At 38.5% G+C, this 19,198-nt stretch overlaps 1 long non-coding RNA gene across 1 annotated transcript; it reads left to right on the forward strand.

The window, feature by feature from the left end:
* Positions 1 to 1,241: 1,241 nt before the first annotated feature.
* Positions 1,242 to 2,824, forward strand: LOC129364869 (uncharacterized). The gene is made up of 4 exons (XR_008606484.1): positions 1,242 to 1,332; positions 1,490 to 1,677; positions 2,127 to 2,205; positions 2,293 to 2,824. It is a non-coding gene; the product is annotated as an uncharacterized LOC129364869 (long non-coding RNA).
* The last annotated feature ends 16,374 nt before the right edge of the window (positions 2,825 to 19,198 follow it).

A 19,198-nucleotide genomic window follows, 5' to 3' on the forward strand; every position in this document is an offset into this window, starting at 1 on the left:
CAGACCTAGGTACGGAGTGAAATGATGGTTCAATGACGAACAAGGCAGAAAATAATCCTAGTAGTCCAAAACCCAGGCAGCACTGCTGAACAGAAGCCAGGGCTCAACGCAGGTAGCAACAGCTCCACTTTTAAGGCGGCTGGTGGTGGATCCGCTAACAAAATCCTCCGATGTGAAGTGGCGGCTACATACGAAAGTGCTCCCCGTGTTTATGCAAAAGTCCGGACCTTCGTCTCTTCGGATCGCCTGGATCCACTGCCTCCGTTGGTCCGGGTCCGTCGGGAACGCATCATATGACAGATAAGGCTGTTTTCTTCCCCCACATGAACAACCAGGAACTAAACAAAAACAACTGCTCCGAGACTGAGCCATTTTCCTAGTCCTTTAATGCTAACGCTATAGCCACCGGAAGTTGTCTAAACACACATCCGCTTTAAAAATCGGCCCCGCGCATGCGCACAACCGACCCGGCCCCGCGCATGCGCACAACCGACCAAACTTCGCGCATGCGCACAACCGGCCGATCCCCGCGCTTGCGCACAATCGACCCGGCCCCGCGCATGCGCACAACCGACCGAACCTTGCGCATGCGCACAGCCGGCCGAACCTCGCGCATGCGCACACGGGGCGGGGACCGGGGCTTTTCACGGCAACTGGAAGGGCTGCGGCACTTCCTGTTTTGTTGACTGTAATTCAAGTACTCTGAAAAATGGCTCTTCTCCTCCGGTTCTTTTCATCGTCCTTACTTAATTTGCCAGCCCCTTCTTTCGCTGATGCGGAGGAAATCGCAGCGGCTAATTTATCCACCAACAAACGTGTGAAAGGATACAAGTTCTTCCTCGAAAGATATATCCACCGCTATCAAGGTAAGAAAAGACGTAGCTTAGCGAACTAACCGCTAGCTACAATATATGAACTACACACATCATAATGAAGCTTAACTTAGTTTGCTAAATTACGTGGAATATTGAAGACAAACATAATTTCAACTTTTCAATTATATTCTGATTGCATTCTGAAATGTATTTACCAGTACAGTTTGTGAAAAACAGCATGCTAGGACTTAGTTATAAGATACTAGATGACGCTTGATGTTGAAACTGTGCTTTACTCCTGCATGCCTGCAGTGTCTAATATTGTCGAGGGACAGGTAGTTGTCAGAGCAAGATGCTTCAGATCCATGAAGAAAAATGAGAAACTGCATGAGCTGCAGGTTTGAAACAGTCAGAAAGCCGGTAGTTCGAGTTCCTGTTCATATTTGACAGATGAAGAACTTCCACGTACGACTTCTGGACAACTCAGAGCTTTTTTCTAACATCTTCCTGTTCAGAGGTTACTATTTGTTTTCTGTTTTTGTTGCGGTTGCAACAGTCTGTGTTTTTTCTGCTGCTGTTGAAGCTTACCTTCAAACTAGAATCTGCTGTTTAAAGCTAAACATGCTATATGTATTGATGTATGTATGTGTTACTAAAACAGTTGTCTATTTTAGATATCACTGGGTGTTGGAAAAGAAAAGGCTGAATTACTGGATTATTCCTGTAGCTGTGCAGCTGGTAAAGGTTTTTGCAATCATGTAGTTGCACTTCTTCACCAGACTGCACACTACTCCCAACTCCAGCTGCCAACTGTTCCTCCTGCACAAGTGATTTACAAAGATGGCACAAACCAAGAACACAGGTAAGAAAAAAAGAGTGGTACACATTGTCCTATGGGATGTGATATATAAATATACTAGATATACTAAATTATATACATTGCAATATACTGTCATACACATTTGATCTTAAAATAACAGTACTATAGTTATGTACACAATTTATTTCTCCTTTGATTGTGTCGCACTGCCATTTACGTTCCTTTCCCACCTGTATTTTATAATCTCCATATAAAATTTGTTGTAATCTCAATATTACTTGTGTCAAATATAATTTCTGTCATAGTTTGTTTGGAATGTTTCTTTTTTGTAGGCAATAAAAAAACAGGCTCAGCTGCTATCAATTAATTTGTTTGCAAGTTGGGTAAAAATCTAAACTGTGCCAAATCAGTTCCTTTATGTCCTAACAAATTGCTCACTCATCCATTTATTTGTTATTTAGTTTGACATCTTTCTGTGTATTTCTTGTAAGGGGAAACATCCTGAACCTGCCAGCAACATGGTGGTGCGGAAAAGATATCTGCACTCCACACTTTACAGAGCTTACACAGGTATAAGGTTTGGTTTACGTTTTTTACACGTATGTTTCCTTTGTCAAAATTTAATATGATTATGTCACTGATGTTATTATGAAATAGAAGCCAGAACAAGAGAGCAGTCCAGATGTCCTGCATGGGTACATCTTCAACAACCAAGACTTACTGCTAGCCGTTTCCGTGATGCTGGCAGAGGAAGTGCAGAGGAGTCTGCTGTAAAAAGCAGCATGAAGAATGATGCATCTCAGGTTGCTCACCTCAAGGTCCAGGATGAGCACTCAGTTTTGAGGCGTTCACATGCCTACAGCTGGCAATCAGCGGATTGGATGGTGCGACTTTGTTACAGACACGCTAACAACAATAACTGTTGGGCGGGTGTGGCGTGATGAGGCTTTCATTGATCAAATGAAATCTAAACTGGACTTATTTTACTTCAACACCTTCATTGATGTGTTCATGTCAATGCAATAAGAATTATAAAATGTGTAACTAACCCTTTTGTTCCTTTGCATTTCAAATATCCAATCTCAAGCTGTGTGAATCACTGTACATGGTTGTTACTCATGCAACATACAGAGATGTGCAAATGTCTCTAAAAGTCAGTTGGATAATTTATTAAAATTTGTTTTCTTAACTGCAGTTGTCTTGAAACTTATGTTTTAAAATTTTTCTCCTTGAGCTTGTCTTAAGTATTTTTTAAATCAGTGTATGGTGTACAATAATAAAATATGAAATTGTTATGGATTTTTTTGTTTTTACTAGATATTGTAAATTGTACTTGATTTGTTTTCTTTGCAATTCAACTTAATACAGAAAGAAAGTCAAGTGTGCTGCCAAAGTGTGTTTTAATTGAATATTTTTTGCAAAAGTCTAGACATTTAACTTTTTACATAGCATTACAACAATTAACATACAGAAATAATTTAGTTTGCAACACAAAATGCGCCTTGATAATTTGCCAAAACACAAAAGTTGTGCCAGATTGACAGTTCCTATTAAAGTGAGAGGCACCGGAGAACCCCAGATGGGGTAGCAGCCGAGCAATGGTCTGGGTCTCCTCTGTCTCTTCCTTGCTGAACTGACCAGGATGCCTAAATGGTGGAATGATGAGTTTGGCTCCAACTTCATGAAGGAGGTCTTGAATGAGGAAGCCTTTATCTGCCATGACTTCATCTCCCAGCTCAAGCAGAGGAAGGATTCCACTGACCTTTGTTATTTCTTTGTCGGAGATGCAGCCTGTGTACAACGCTGAAAGGTCAGTGAAATAATAGAATAATAGAAAAGCCTTTACTTGGTCCATTGACCATAGTGTACCCATCTTCTGATGACTACTTCCTGCAAAATAATGTGCCATGAAAAGTCAGTCATCTCAAACTTGTATGTTGTAGCTGACAATAACATCACTGTCACCCAATCTTAAGACAGCAGAGTGCCTATGGGATGTCATCATAGATTTGCACATCCAGCACATGCTAAGCGGTTTTGTCTTGTGACAATGTATTTTTAGAGCATTTAATATTTTTCCTTTGCTTGACAGCTTTATGCCATCATGTCAAAATAGACCAAAATCTCTGAAGACAATTCTAGACACCTTGTTGCATGTATGCCATTAAAAAGGTTTACCGAATTATCTATGACAATGTGAATGTCTTCCTTAACGTTGAAACTCTGGGACCGTGATTCTGTCCAGCCTTACAAATTTATAAAATATAAAAACTACACATTTCTGTAAAACGCAGAAAACAATATTAAAAGATAAATAGTCTGTTGGTGAATCACAGAGTACAACTGGCTATTTTCAGAGCAAGCAGTCAAAAGGAAAGTAGTCATATCCTCATAGTTTCTCAGAAACAAAATAATTTTCTCTAATTAAAATGGTCAAGTAGACTTTTTCTGAATGAGCCAATAATTTTACAGATTTCTTGTTTCCAGGGAAAACTCATGAACAAGGACTACAGTGATAAAACATGAAGAAAAAAAACACCATACAATCTCCCTTTTCCATCATAACATAGATACAATGGGGCATTCATCAAACTACACTCAGTGCTAATTTCCCTGTAGGCAACATGCTCCATTTCACTCCCAGTGTCTGCCTTTAAAAAGCCACCCCACCCCTACATACCCCTAACCACCCCCTTTCCCCATCCTCCCTACTTCCTCCTGTTAAGCAAAATGCTGATATGTGCTTGTAAGAGTGCTTATTTTTCTCATCCATTACCAGATTAATTAAAGTGCGGCTTTTGCCAATGCCCAGACGGATCTTCAATACTTCAAATGAGCTTAATCACCGTGCACTCCCTAATCTTGGGCTAATTTAAAGAATTGACTGGACCATACTGATGACTGGACTCTCCCACTTTTCTACCAGAAAGCTTTATCTGGAAAATCCCCAGACTGGCTGACTAGTTCCGCTCCGACACCATCCATGGCTTTGACTGCAATTCATGTCGGGCGGCAGCTATTTGACGAGGGGGGGGGTTTAACATTTGGATATGGTGCTTAAAGATTTCACAGTGTTCTGTGACATGCTATGCTCCCCGTGCATGGCTTGTGTTCTGGAGAGATAGTGCACTAAGACGGAGTGTATTTGTGATGTGTGAGGGCGAACAATAAGGCGGGCGTTCTTGTAGCTCTTTGTTGTCCACATGTCATGATGGATTTGGTCACTGCCAGCAGTGAGCGAGACTGACACGAGAGCATGCAGAGTGCCTCCAGGAACAGCCCAAGCTCAGTCCTATATTGCATTTGTTGCACAGTCCAACGCAGTCTAATGTGTGGCACTTTCACTTCAAGAGAGAGCAAATTAAATCAAAATCTGCACTCATAAATCACAATGCTTCCACTTATTTCCTCCTATTCACTAATTTTAAATTAAATGCCGCTTTATTTCCTCATTAACTGGTTTCTGTTGTGTAACGTTGTATTCCCATAGCTAAATAATCTAAATGGGCGCTTATTCAAATTCATATGACGCTTCTGGGTGAATTTGTCAGAAAATCCCAGAGGGGCATCAACATGCCTAGGGTAAGTCTTTAAGACGCTCTCTGAGAGAGAACTCAATTTATTATTAGATAGAAGGCTTTGAAAGTAAAGCTTACATACAATAAGCACACTGTGCAAAAATGTTAAACCACTCATTTCTTTAAACTAATATCTCCTTTACATTAATAATCATAATTCCACCAGTCGCATCAGCTGTCATAGCTTAAATCAGTCTCAATAAATTTTATCTGAAACCTAAGTTCATCTGCTTCTTTGGGACTAAAACATTTTGAATTTAGATGAGTAACATTGGATTTTTTTTCAAAATAATTTGACTAAAATTGAAGGGTTTGAAGTTACAATTTGCACTGTTTTGAATGCAATTTTTACAGGATTTTTTTTTTTTACGCTTAGATTTTTTTTGTGCTATTATTCATTGTAAAAAAGGGGCTAAATATGAATCCACGTCACACTTTGAAGATCTCTTTTCATTTGAAAACTGCCTTTCACTTGCATTACATTTCACTACTATAGGTTTCTTGGTGTGTGAGACCACTCTGAATAGTTTGCATCCAGATGTCAGACTGCTCTATCTTCCCTTCTTACATTCCTGCCTGGAGTCAGACAGCTGATGCCACCATGCTCAGGGGTATGAAGCCCCCCCACCCCGCCCACCGTCCAGTCCTCTGCTTCAGTATTAGACTCTAGTGAGAGTTTTAAATCCTCTCTATACTCTCAAATTAACTGGCACGTATTTACATAAGTTGTGCACTTCCTCTCACCTGTGTCTCCTGCCTTCCTATTTGTGTATGACACTACGAGGAAATATTTGTTTCAAATAACAAATTGTCTGATTCATCTGCAAGGCAAAACAAGCTTAGTGATACCATCCAACTTTGACAATTGATCACCTCCAGATAAATCATTCATCCTTCTTCAACGTTTGAGCGACATTCACCAACAAGACACCTACTAGATCCTGGATGGTTGGGGAATATCAGGGAATCGTCCATCCCTACAGCCCTTGTGACCGCGTGCTTTAGTGTTTGTCAAGAAGAAGAGCACCGGCCTTGTCTTTGATTTCTGTGTGCTGGACAGTGTTCCGGCCTGCGGGCACCTCAAGGAGAGAGAGGGGTCACATTCTGCAGGGTGGAAGCTTCTGCTAGCTGCAAAGAACCCCCTCAAGGCCTCGGGCAGAGGGATGAGAGTATTCGTGCTTTGCCCTCCTCTCTCCATGAGCGCCATCTGCTATTCTGCTACTGAGTCACCCAGGATGGAGCCTGAGGAACTGGGTGCTTCAGGGTAGGTGGGTGTGTAAGGGGGGGACAAAGAGAGGGGTGGGAGTGTTAGCCCCAGCTTTCAAATGTGTCCTGTACACAAAATCTTGGGAAGCAGTATAGGACATTAGATCCTGATTAACACAAAGTGGAAAATGAAATGGGCTGTGCAGCCTCCTGCTGAGCTCGGGATAGAATAACTACACGAGGGCCGACACCGTGTAATCCGGCTTTCACAACGCGGTAGGCAGCACACCGGTCCTTAACAGCAGCCACAGGGGGAGGCATTGATGATTGTTCATTAGCAAACTCAGTAGGAGTTCACAGTCAACCAATCCACTGAAGATCCTGGACTCTGCTTCTGCCCTGCAGCCTAATCTCCTGCGCAATCAGAGGCAAAGCGACAGACGACACAGTGGTGAAAGGGAAACCTGTCGTTCTTTTGTTTGTAAACAAAGGAATGTTTATTTCATGGGATGTGAACACTTTTTTTTTTTCTTATTTCACAGTTGCACACGTAAGTGTGTCTAAGCACCCAGGGCATATGAGCAGAGCCTAAAGTCATTAATGTTAATGTGCGTGAGCATCCCTTGCTATTCCCCACGCGCCTCTATATATAGGGCTGTAATGATAGCTGGCTCGGGGAGACGAGAGTGGTGAATTAATAAGCCTTGGTAGAAGATCTTTGCACTGTCTCTAGACAATGCTGAGCTCTATGTGGAAAAGGACTGGAGCAGTGATGCTAGGAATGTCCTTTTTTTGATTTCCTTTTTTTCTAAGTTAACCCTGAATACAAAAAATAAAGGATCGTTTTATAGTGGAGGTGGAAAAGACTCCCTATTAGCAAACATTATTTTAGTCTCCAACATAAAATTCTTGTGCAAAAGGTCTGACTTACTGATGAGGTCTGGGAGTAGAGAAGTATTAGTGAAATTGAATATATGGGCTTGTTTTGTTTTCGAGCTGTACAGTTTGTGGAAAACAATGCATAACTGAAAAGAAAAAGCTGAAATCTTAATCATCAGCTTTCCCATTTCAGCTGCATTCATACTCGTAGCTCCCAGGTTTTAAATTTAAAAGAACAGAAAAGAAAAAAAAAGTGAGTGCGAGACAGCTAAAAACAAAAGCAAATAAAATTAAAAGGGATGATATTTCATTTGAATGCTAAATTTGGGCATTAATCTTTCTACCCAGTGCCCACCCAGGATGGTCTTTTGCTATAACGCTTTCTTGATCACATGAAGCGGTGATTTATTTATCTGGAGAGGTGAAGGATGTCAGGAGAACCGTTGTCTGAGAGCAACAAATCAGCAATGTATGGCGATGAAAACCATTCTCCAGACAGGTCTACGTTGTTGAATAGTGTCAAAAAAATATAGTTCACCACAATTTTAACAATATTCAGATATACATTTCAATGCTAATTCTGACTAGCATTCTTACTTTGAAAACCACAGCCGCAACCTAAACACCTGTGTCATTAAAATAGCCTTCACTTTTATTCACATACTCAGTTTAGAAAAAAAAAAGTAGGTAATGTAGCTAGCAAAACGTCTGTCACATCATTCAAACTTTATAAGTCTATTGGTCGGTAGTTTTTCCTTAACAGTTTGATGCTTGTCCCTAAGAAATCCCTAGACATGGTGCTGGAACATAAGTAAAGTCAAGTTTATTTGTACAGCACATCTCAGCAACAAGGCAGTTCAAAAGTGCTTCATATTATAAAAACATTGCACAGTGATGAATTATGAAACAAGCAATAAACATTACAGCTAATTTAAAGCTCTCCTCGTTTGGCTCAGACAGTTTAATATCAATTAAAGAACGCATTATATACTCAAAATAATTAATACAGTTGACTCAGTGGTCTGGCTGTTGACTCTGTTTTGTTTGGCATAATTTGCATTGTGTCCCCTATTTCTTCATTTTTGGGTTGTTGCTTCCCTTGAATCTATGATTTTAATCATTTTATAGCCCCGTAAGCAAGAAGTTCTTCCAACAGATTGACTGTAAATTACTGCCGTTTATCCTTTTGGCATATTCCTCTTAAAATGATATTTTTAGTAAAAAAAAAAACATAATGAGCTGTTTGTTACCTGTCTATGGCACATGTAGAGAGATGATTCAAGGCAGTTCAGGATGAAATGTCATCTATATGAGGTACTACCTTCCTCGTTTAGCAGGTTTGTCTTTGAAGTCTCGTTTTGTTTCAGAAAAGGGTATTAAATTGACTTATCTGTTATAAACAATATCAACTATATAGTTAAATAGCTCTATGCTCGTAATTTAATCCTTTCAAGATCTTATGATAATACACACACGTTTTTATACTCTTTTGTTAAAAACCGATTGCAGACATTTCTGAAATGACAAAGTGGCCATCTGTTCACAAAAGAAGCCTGGTTTCAGGATGGGACCCCCTCCCCACGTTTCCACCCTGTGGTTCTGAGCTCATCCAACCACACAGGGTGATCCGGGGATAAGATGCCCTAGTTGCCAGGAGTGATTGACTGCCTCTCTGTCCCCTGGGAGAATCTCTGTGTGAATGAAGTGAGGACAGCACAGAGCCCTCTGGTTCCCAAAGCTTTTTGACATCCTGTATTTAACCCCTCAAGCTTCTACAGTTACTGTCCCATTTCATCTAATCTGGCGACCTGGTGGCAAATGTCTAGACTCCCTGTTCTAGACATTATAACTACAATTTGTGTCTATGTGGGTGGTTGTTGGGATTTTCAACAACAACCCTGGGTCAGTGGAGAAGCTAACCACAGTGTCGTACTTGGCAAAGACAGAGGATCCATCTTCGTCTCATTAGAGGGCAATATATGCATTTTCAGGAGTTTAAGAGAAAAACTCCCAGTCTTTCTGGGAGTTTTCCATTAGGATGTCTGGTTGTATTACACAACTACCCTCGATGCTATGTCTGGGTGTTTTAGACACCCTAAGGAAAACTACCCTAAGACACCAGTTTTTCTAAAACTAGGAAAGCATGGCAGTGAAGAAAAGTGATGTGTCATGTTTTCTTGGAATGAATCTTAGCTCTCCATTGACATAGTGCTCCCATTCCTGCCTGTGTTGGGGAGAGAAACATAATTGCATGAGTTACTCCAGAAACTATGGTGTCAGAAGCCTAAAAGGGGCAGTATTATGTCTTTTCCTGACTTATAGTCCCATTTTGTAGCACAATCAGGTAACTTTTACCTTTAGTTGGTATAAAAATCCTGTAACGTATGATTTATAAGAAATTTCCCATCATAATTTAACGTCTCGAAATTGGGCCTCTGTCTCTTCAAAAAAAAAAAAAAAAACTCCTGCTCTTACTGACAATCCACCTTCAGAAAGTCCTCCTCTATTAACCCTTTAACAATGTTTTACAAATGTTTCACAAATAATTATCTCATATAATAAGCTCAGCAAATGTCCAGTCCCACCAGTTTGCTAATTCATGGTGGCTAGTCTGAAGGAGCAGAGAAGGAGAGTAGCATCTGAAGGCTTTCAAAATGATCAAAGTAAATTAATTAATGGATTTCACTTTCTGATAAAAATCATTTACAGGTGGTAAAATCTACAAAATAAAAGCAAAGGCAATGGAAATGAAGAACTCCCTAATGAGCATATGTGGAGTTTTTGAAAACCGTGGATTCATAGCAAAGTAGAACAATTCATTTATCTTTAAAGAGATTCAAATTGCTAGTACTGGAAAAATAGTATATTTCTCAACACCTTTTATTAACTTCAATGCACAGAATTGTATTTATAGTATAATATTCACTTCAAGTTAAACTTATTCATACAAGTACAATTGTGTTTTTATATACATCTGAAATAAGACATGGCATATTTATCACGATACACATTTTTAATTCTGAAAACCAAAAAATATTTTTGATGAAATACACACATTTTTTTAATTGTGTGTTACAAGTGTAGAATTACATACAGAGAGCAAACAGATACATAAACTAATTCAGCAGCAAGGTTTTTGCCTTTTACTGTTTCTCAGCAGGCGCTAGAAGATCAGCCGGTGTTATAATGTTAAATTGTTATCATGCAGCTAATGCCCAGCCAAAATGTAATGAAAGACTTTAAAAAATATATTATCTCTCTTCTCATTTTATTACCTTAAATTACTGTTTTTGGTGTAGATATTTAATCTTGACCTTACTAAGGTTTTTCTTTTGAGGTAGAACCTCAATAGACATTTGTTAGCTACCAATAACATTCCAAGCAAAGTCACATTCAGACACCAATCAATCAATCAATATTTACTCCTGTGTACCATTTACTGAGCCTAACAATTTACAATGTGCTGACTGCTGTGTTTTCTGTGTGTGCACAGCATGTCCTTAAAGGAGGAACAGTAAACCAAGAAAGAGAGAAGCCTTTTTAATTGGTTTAGAGGTGCAGCTCAGTGCTGGTTTTCTGTATTAAACGCTCCTACCTAGAAAAAAGCTTTTCCTTGCATCATTTGCAATGCATTTAAAAATGCATTTTATAATGTTTTCGTTAAAACATTGCATTAATTGATATTAACAGCTTACTACTGCAGTATGATTAAAGACTTATCTTTGTCTGTTCATATATTTGCTAGGAACATAACATGATTTGGTATGAGAGTTTAAGAAATTAAAATGCCAGATTTCTTGTTAAAATTAAGTTAGAGATGATGATTAAATTAAATTATTAAATACCAAATGACCCGTGTTTAAAATCCTTTTTATAAAATGCTAATCTTGTGAATCCAGTACTGTGTAACACAGCTTATCTTTTCTATTATACTACTCATGTAGATCTAAATTAACTAACAAGTAAGAAATATAAAGGTGCTTCTTAGATTAACAGATTTTTTAAACTGTGTATCTTTAAACTGTGTGTTTTTTGATTTTTTTGTCTTTTTATACATGTAAATATACAAAAAGACTCTGAAATAATTAAACCTCAGTGGTCTTCTTCAACATCATATTTCTATGTCTTCTCTTAATATTAAATTTGTTTTAATTTGAAAACAAATTTTTGAAATTGCAACACAGGGCACTACTCTTCATTCTTGCTGAAATTAAGTTTTTATATCACACAGCTACCTTTTGCTCATGAACAATAAATGCCATAAAACAAATCAGCAGGTAAGAATGTTGCTTTCAAATTCAGAACACATCTTTCACAAAACAAAGTTCTTGGTGTTATTCAATATTTCTCATACTATTTAGAGTTGCTTAAAGGCTTTTAATGGTTTTGAGCATGACTCCTTTGCCTTTATTTCTCTTTTGTATGGATCTCTGTCCACAAAGAGGAAACATGACAATAGAGGGCACCTGAAAGTGAGTAGAAGCAACTCCCGGAGAAAATAAGCTGCACGTATCCTGCTCTCTGGAAGGTATTTAAGCCCTATTATTTTTCTGCCCACCAGAGCCTTTTATTCCAGACCTCCCCCGACTGCAGCCACACCAGCTCTTAGTTTTCAAATCGACCTTAATCATTTTAATATGAAAGCTACCAAGTACCCTCAATAATCACTTTGATGAAATGGAAGGCATTTCAAGCAGTTCCTTCCTCCCCCACTACATTTCAGCTTTCCACCCGAGCCTTTCATCACCTTTTTCATCATACTGGCCTAACTTACTGAAGCTAAACATCAATAAACAACACAAATTTCAACCTTAAACTTTTTTTTTTCCAAACAGAAGTGACTAGTCTTGTCAAATTTTACCTTGATCATCTTTTCCTGTAAAGTTTCTCCATGTGAGACTCAGATTCAAACTTCATAAACAACTGATAAATGATGTTTGTTTTGCAAAACAAAACAAAACAAAAAAACAACTACAACAAAAACAAAAACACAAACACAGCTCAAAGTGCTGGTAACATGTTGATGTCCACCTGATTGTTGAGTGAAAAACTCACAGCAAAGTACAAGTTCACCTACTTTTATAGTTCAGTCTCCGCCAGCTTGCAGAATCTAGGACAAGGTTTGTCTGTGTTGCAGACCATAACTGGAACAGAAGTGGCAGTGACAGAGCTGGAGTAAAGTCAGCACAACGCTCCTGTTTGCCCACTGCTTGTCTAAAGGCAGAGAGGCCAGGTCTGTCCTAATAAACCCTGAGATGTAAAACAGTCATTTATTGATGAAGCAAAATGTTTCAACTGCTTGTTGCAAAAGACACAATGCAAACCTTGAAATAACATAATGGACTTCAGTTGCTCATTGGTCAATTTTGACAACATTATGGACTTAAAGGGTAACAGTTCAAAATTAGTTTTTTGAACTTACAGAAAATTTTCTATGCATGCCGTTTGGAAGTAAGTTGTCGATTATCTATCAAGAGGTGTTGCAAAGAGCTTCAAAAGTATTTTTTTTACAAGTCCAAGTCGAGTCTGTAATGACTGAAATCAGCAATCCTCACATTGAATGTAAGCATTCCAGCTTGCTTTCAACTCAATTTCTGCAGACTATAAATTTGATGCTCTTACTTTCCTGGGAGGAGAGCTGCATGTACTTGAGGCGGGCTCTAAGTGGACGTCTGCCGGACATATCGGTGCAAAGGTCAAATTTTATGGTTGCATGTGCACACTCTGTATCACTCGGTAAGCTAGTTGTTACTTGTGACAGTTGCCTTTTTCATTTACGATTTGTTTTATTTATTTATTTTTTTAATTTTGATTATTTGTTCAATTTCTGATGTTCTTATATAATCACCCATATTTTCATAAGTTTCATATTGTAAGAGAAAATTATTGAAAAAGGTATGAGGAAAACAATTGATTCAAGACACTTATCTCCAAGTGCAACAGATGTTTTGTTTTTCCCCCAAACTCAATGATTAATTGAGTTTGTTATAAGTTATTATGATTTAATATTAACCAAAATAAATAATTTTTTTTACTATTTCCACAACCAGTAAATTGGAGTTGTTTTACAGAATATAAAACTAACTCAAAATTATTATTTTTTTTCTCTGAAATCAATGGAAATAATCTCTTACTGTTTGGTCCTTGTATGCACTTGAACTCTGCAGGGTTTTGAGACATGATGTAGGTCTAATCTGTGAAACAGTCAAACCAAAATGAATAATCAGAGCCCTAATTAGCATAAAATATTAACATAAACAGAGTGAAGTGCTTTAAGTTATAACTAGCAGTTCTGCAGAAGTGGAACACAACTTGGATTCGTTCTGTTCCTTGAGGAATTTAAGCAAGTACACCGACATACTTGCTACATCTCACATCTATTCAAAGCAATACCATAATGACAAAAAAAAACCAAGTGGAGCAAATGAGTCCTTGTTGACTTATTTATCACCTCTTGTGTGTTACCTTGGTGTCTCTCACTGCCTTTTGGCAGGAGCACTGCCTTGTGGTTTATTTATACCACATGTCATCATTTATTAAAATCTCAGTCAGTGGGGCAGGCGAAAGAGCATTAGGGAGTGAAGTCGACAGGCTGCTTGGGAATCATCTTCCCGACTTGCCAAGTGGGGCTCCTTCTGCCCTCGCGCCTTTCAGCAAGCGCCAAAAACCTGCAGAGGCTCAAAAACAATGGGGGGGCGGGAGTAGTGGGAGAGAGTTATTAATCGACGTTCTTCGAAGAGTAAGACTTGAACCCATCCAAATTAGACTCATGGGGAATTTGGAAGTCTGGGGTTTTAGTGCGTTGAGGTTGAGAAGAATGCATTTCATTCTTTTTTAGGGGCTCACCGCCACCAGCATTAGATGAAAAGAAAATGAGCGTGTGCTGCAGAACCACCATATTTTTTCTTTTTAAAGAAAAAAAGCCAAATTGAGCTTCGACATGTCTGTTCATATAGAAGCGTGTGATGATATGTGTGTATAATAGCCAGTGAAGGGTTTTAGGATGGAAGAAGGTCTTTCAGATTGGAGATCATTTTGTGATGTCCAATCAAAAACTATGCATTTTCTTTGCATCTACTGTGCTAAAGCCACACATAGTAGTTTGTAAGTGGGAGCTGGAAGATTTGAGACTTTCACATGTTTTCACAATAGAATCTGAAATGTGTGCAGGTATCCGCCTGGGCTGTGGATGTTCAGGCAAAAAACATCACGTAAACGTGGACAGATGGTAGAAAGTTCTCGTTCTCCATTTTTCAAATTATGTGCTAAACTATAAAGGTTTATTGAAACAAAGTTTTAGCACTTAAGTGAATAATTAAAGCACTGTGAAGAGTGAAAATTGGATGTGAGCCCATTTCATTTAAGCAGGGATTTTAGCACAATTGGGAGAAGCTTTTTTAATTAAGAGCTGATTAAGCTTTTAAATATCTATCTGTTCATAAACACGTTCAATTTGTGACATTTCAGTCAAAAAAATATTGAGAAATTCTCTTTTAGAAATCTTTCTTCACTGATAAAAGTATGTAAAAAACACTTTCTCTTTAATTTGGGTTAAGTCACCCTCAAGTGTTCCACACATTCCTTTGCACGAGTCCCTATAGTTCAAAAGACAGCACAATAAGAAAAAAATATTAAAACTTTCTGACCTGGGGGTAAACTGGGTAAGGAATGTAATGCAAGTGCTGGAGTCTCAGCAGTGCAGCTGTGAGAAGGGGAGTGGCTGTGCCCACTTAAGTGTAACCTGCGACGGTTTAGGAACAGTAAATGACATCGGTTCAATGCAAGCACATGCAAATTTGGTTCTGTCAGTAAGAATCAGAGGCACAGTCCGAAGACTCACCATGAGAACATGAAGCATTCTATTCGTTTTCTTTGGACATCACGTACACCTGCCACAAGCTGCTAACTCACTTCTCAGCCCCATGCGTTCCCTGTGTTTTCTCCTCTTTAGCTCAACGCATGACTGACAGAGGCACAAAAGAGCCAGATAAATATAGCCTGGAGCAAAAACCAAACAGTATTTGCCGACATTGAGTTGTTCAACCGAAGCCTTGCAATCTTAATCATTTTAAATGTGTATGAAGAAAATAAAACGTCGGTTAATTAGAGTGCAGCGACACAGCACACAACTTCTTTTGACCCGAGTGCGATATTGAAAGCAGACAAAGAGGCGACGGTGCTGAAGTGTTCATTAAAATAACTAACCTGGAGAAGCATTCACTGTGTCTGTGGAGGAGCTTGTTTGCCCCTAATGCATGGATGTTCCCGGGTCGCCTCCCTTTGATGTGTCTGAATAGCGAGGCATCAAAGGAACATGAGGAGGGCTCTGTGTCTGTGTGCAAAATGAATGGGGAACCATTCTCACCACAAAGAAGTTGTTTGACACACAGAAGTTGTGCAGCGCGATAGATGCGCCAACCTCTGCATGAAACGCCACTCTAACATTTGAGTAATCACCAGTTCCAATCATTGAGCTGCTGATTATTACTTATCTTGAATGTCACGCTATTTTATTGCAGAATGAGTGTTGAAATGGGCGATAAGAAACGGTTTGCTTTGTTTTCTCAGCACAATGGGGCTACGAATGAGCCAAGGCATTCCCCTTCCCTCCTCTGTAATTGAGTGCTTTAGATGTCATGTTTACATTTGTAATGATAGAGTTTTCTTCCCTCTGTGGTGCTTTATGGACATATAGAGATTATGTTTAAGAGCCTTTAGATGGCACACCAAGCATTTTATAATATCAAGATGGTAAATGTCAGCTCAGTGTGCCGACAGGAAAGGAGAAAAAAGCAAAAGAGTCACCTTTGGTGGTTGGCAGCAGGAATATATTAATGCTGTTCAAGACCAGTGAGAGAACATGATCATTTAATATTTACTGCCTTCCTTTACTACAATAGTTCCCCCCCCCACAAAAAAAAGGGTTGGAAGTAAAGAACAGTGGGATATTGAGATCCCAGAGAACTAAATATTTTAGTTATTTTTTTGATATTACTGTTACAAACAGAATAAAACAATCATTTAGATAAAATGTCTGCTAATAATCACCAACTGCTGCATGATGGAGCAGTGGTTAGCAGCAAAAGCATCCTGAGTGCATATGGCCTGGAGTCTTTCTGCACAGTTTGTATGTTTTCCCTGTGCATGTATAGGTTTTCTCTGGGTACTTTGGCTTCCAACCATATTTATTGTGTGTATGGTTATTCATCCTGTGCACCTATTGTCCTGTGTTGGACTACTGACCTGCCAAGGATGTCATCCCTCATCTTTCCTAACAAACTTGCACAAAAAAAAATCTATAATTAAGTTAAATTATCCCTGAGATTTTAGTATTTAAACGATTTGTGTAAGTATAATTGTACACACCAGGTATTTGTGACCTAATTCCGATATTTTTACGGACGTCTGAGCGGCCCAATTTGAATGTTTTTTCCTCCTGATAAAAGAAAAAAACTCTCTTACGTGAAAAACACATGTGCCTTCTTAATAGAAACTGGATAAAAAAAAGCCCATTGATTTATGACAATTCATTGTTGCCATATGACATAATCAATCTGATCTAAAATTGCCTACAATCACAGAAAAGCTATCTGACCAAGTGCCAGTAGAAACAATCAGGATATACGTTGTTGGGAACGAGGTGTTGCTTCCTGCTCTGCAGACTTCTAGTTTCTTTTCTCTGAAACTTTGCCAAGTTGCCAGGTAGCAGGCAGAGGAAAAACAAAACAGATCTCTTCTGCCTCTCTCTCTTTATTTTCTGACTTCCTTGAAGTTTCCATGCCATCAGCAGATTTGGGAACAAAATGAACACGGCAGTGTTTGCCTGGAAAACCCCACCTTGTCATGTTGTTGACTTCTCACTAACTTTGAGGGCTTGGTCTGGCATTTTCCAGTGGATAGTTTTGTCCTTCATTTGCACGCTGACATCATACATTCCATTTAGTAAAAATCAGATCCCGAAGTATACGCTCAAGCTTGTGAGTGTGTCAAGATGATGTAAGCCATGCAATCGTGAGTCAGTTGCATATACTGTACAATGTCATGCAAACAAGAAACACAACACAAAATCCATATGACATTATTTTGAATTTTGAAGGACTTTTTTCTGTTTTATTTGTAATTTTTGTCATGTCAGTTTTGTTATGATTCTATTGTTTGTTTTGTCAAACTTTCTACAAGCCAGAAGGCTTTGATGAAAGCTTTACATAGCTCTGGCATCACAGTCAAAACAACAGGAATAATTTAGAGAAGATTTACGAGATAGTATTGGAAAAGCCACTAAATTCTAAATTATTTCTCTCAGGACTACCAAAAGCCTGGCAAAACAATTTTGCTAACAACTGTAACAGCAATAATTCCTCTTCTTGCAATTAAAAATGAAAGGAGAGGCTTTTTCAAGGATAAAAATCTAACATGTCGAGAGATTATCGATTATCAATCGAGAAAGGAAGTGTGTGGCCTCGTTTTATTATATATTTTAATCCAAGAGTAATTGGGAAAGAGGAAACGGAAATACGGCTCCCGAACCAGCTTGATCCGTCATCTTTCAACACCAGACACAAAGCAACAGAATTCAAAATAGTGAATTATTTGATCTGATGTAGACTGTGTAGCATAAATCTGCATTTTTACTCTGACAGCTGACCAACCTTTAAAGGTTGTGTGATGGAAAACGTAAAGATCTTCAAGAAACTTTACACAAAAATAGATGAATATTCTTAAAAACCATATTTACATGCAATATCTCAACAGGTTGATCAATCCTCTCTGACCAGCTCAGACAAGTCTGCTTTTTAATTGATAAAAAAGTTTGTTTTTTCTGGTTGGAATCTGATTTATATTGTTGATGGTGAAATTATATGCCCAAACACATTTCTAATACATATATATATAAATATATACACAGTATATAACTCACAACTAAGCTTTTTTTCTGTAAGCTTAGTTGTGAGGATTTGCAACACAAGTTGGATGGCAGCAAAATCTGAAACGCTGAAAGAGCAGTTTAGTTTCATTTCTGAAACTCTGACTAGGACAGTAACAGCTGAACGGAAACAAAGTTGATCATTAAAAGTGAGGGATTTCCCCTGAGCTTGTTTCTGAAACTACTAATGAAAAAGGAACTCAACTTTAGCATTTCAAAAAGATTTTTTTTTATGTTTCAACACTTGTGAAAATTCAGGAGAGGAGGCAAATTGAAACTTCTCCGTGAAGCTGCACAAAGTTGCTGAAAGATATTTGCATAAGTAGAAGTGCGTACACCTGCCATGTGCTTAAAGAGATTTACTGCCTGTGTAGATCTCCACCAAACAGGTTTTCTTGCTAAGCTGGGGGAAAATGCTTACTTAGGAATGTTTCCACTGATGACACACCAAAGAGGCCGGCTCCATCTCAGTCGTGAAGTTTTTCTGGTCTAGAAGAAAAACAACTGCTTTTCATCAAGGGCCAAAGTTAAAATGTTCCGAGCTTCAAGTTTAAAAAATCCTGTTCTTTTCATAAGAAATCATAAGTTGTATTATCCTGCTGACTTTCATTTGTCCAGTTGTGGAGAAACTGCTACTCAGCATATTGGGCTAAATGTGTAAACACCAGTTTAAACATTTGAGGAATACCACTGCGATGTTGCAAGCTGGCTTTTATAGATCTTGCATTTAATGGTTTGTGTGAACAATTTCATATTCTACCATAAGCGAACCAGCTGTAAAAAAGTGATAAAACTCAGAAACACCCCCCAAAAAGAGGGCAAAATCCTTTAGTAATAATACACTAAATCTGTCACACTATTCCAAACATTTTGAATTAGTCATCCTCTTGAATAACTGGACAACAGTTTGGCTCGATAATGTTTTTTTTTTTCCTCCCCCTGTTTAAAATGGCAGAGTTTGTCTTATTAAAAAGGA

The sequence above is a fragment of the Poeciliopsis prolifica genome, unplaced genomic scaffold (genome assembly GCF_027474105.1).
Source record: "Poeciliopsis prolifica strain line A6 unplaced genomic scaffold, Auburn_PproV2 SCAFFOLD012, whole genome shotgun sequence".
Taxonomy (NCBI): Eukaryota; Metazoa; Chordata; class Actinopteri; order Cyprinodontiformes; family Poeciliidae; genus Poeciliopsis; species Poeciliopsis prolifica.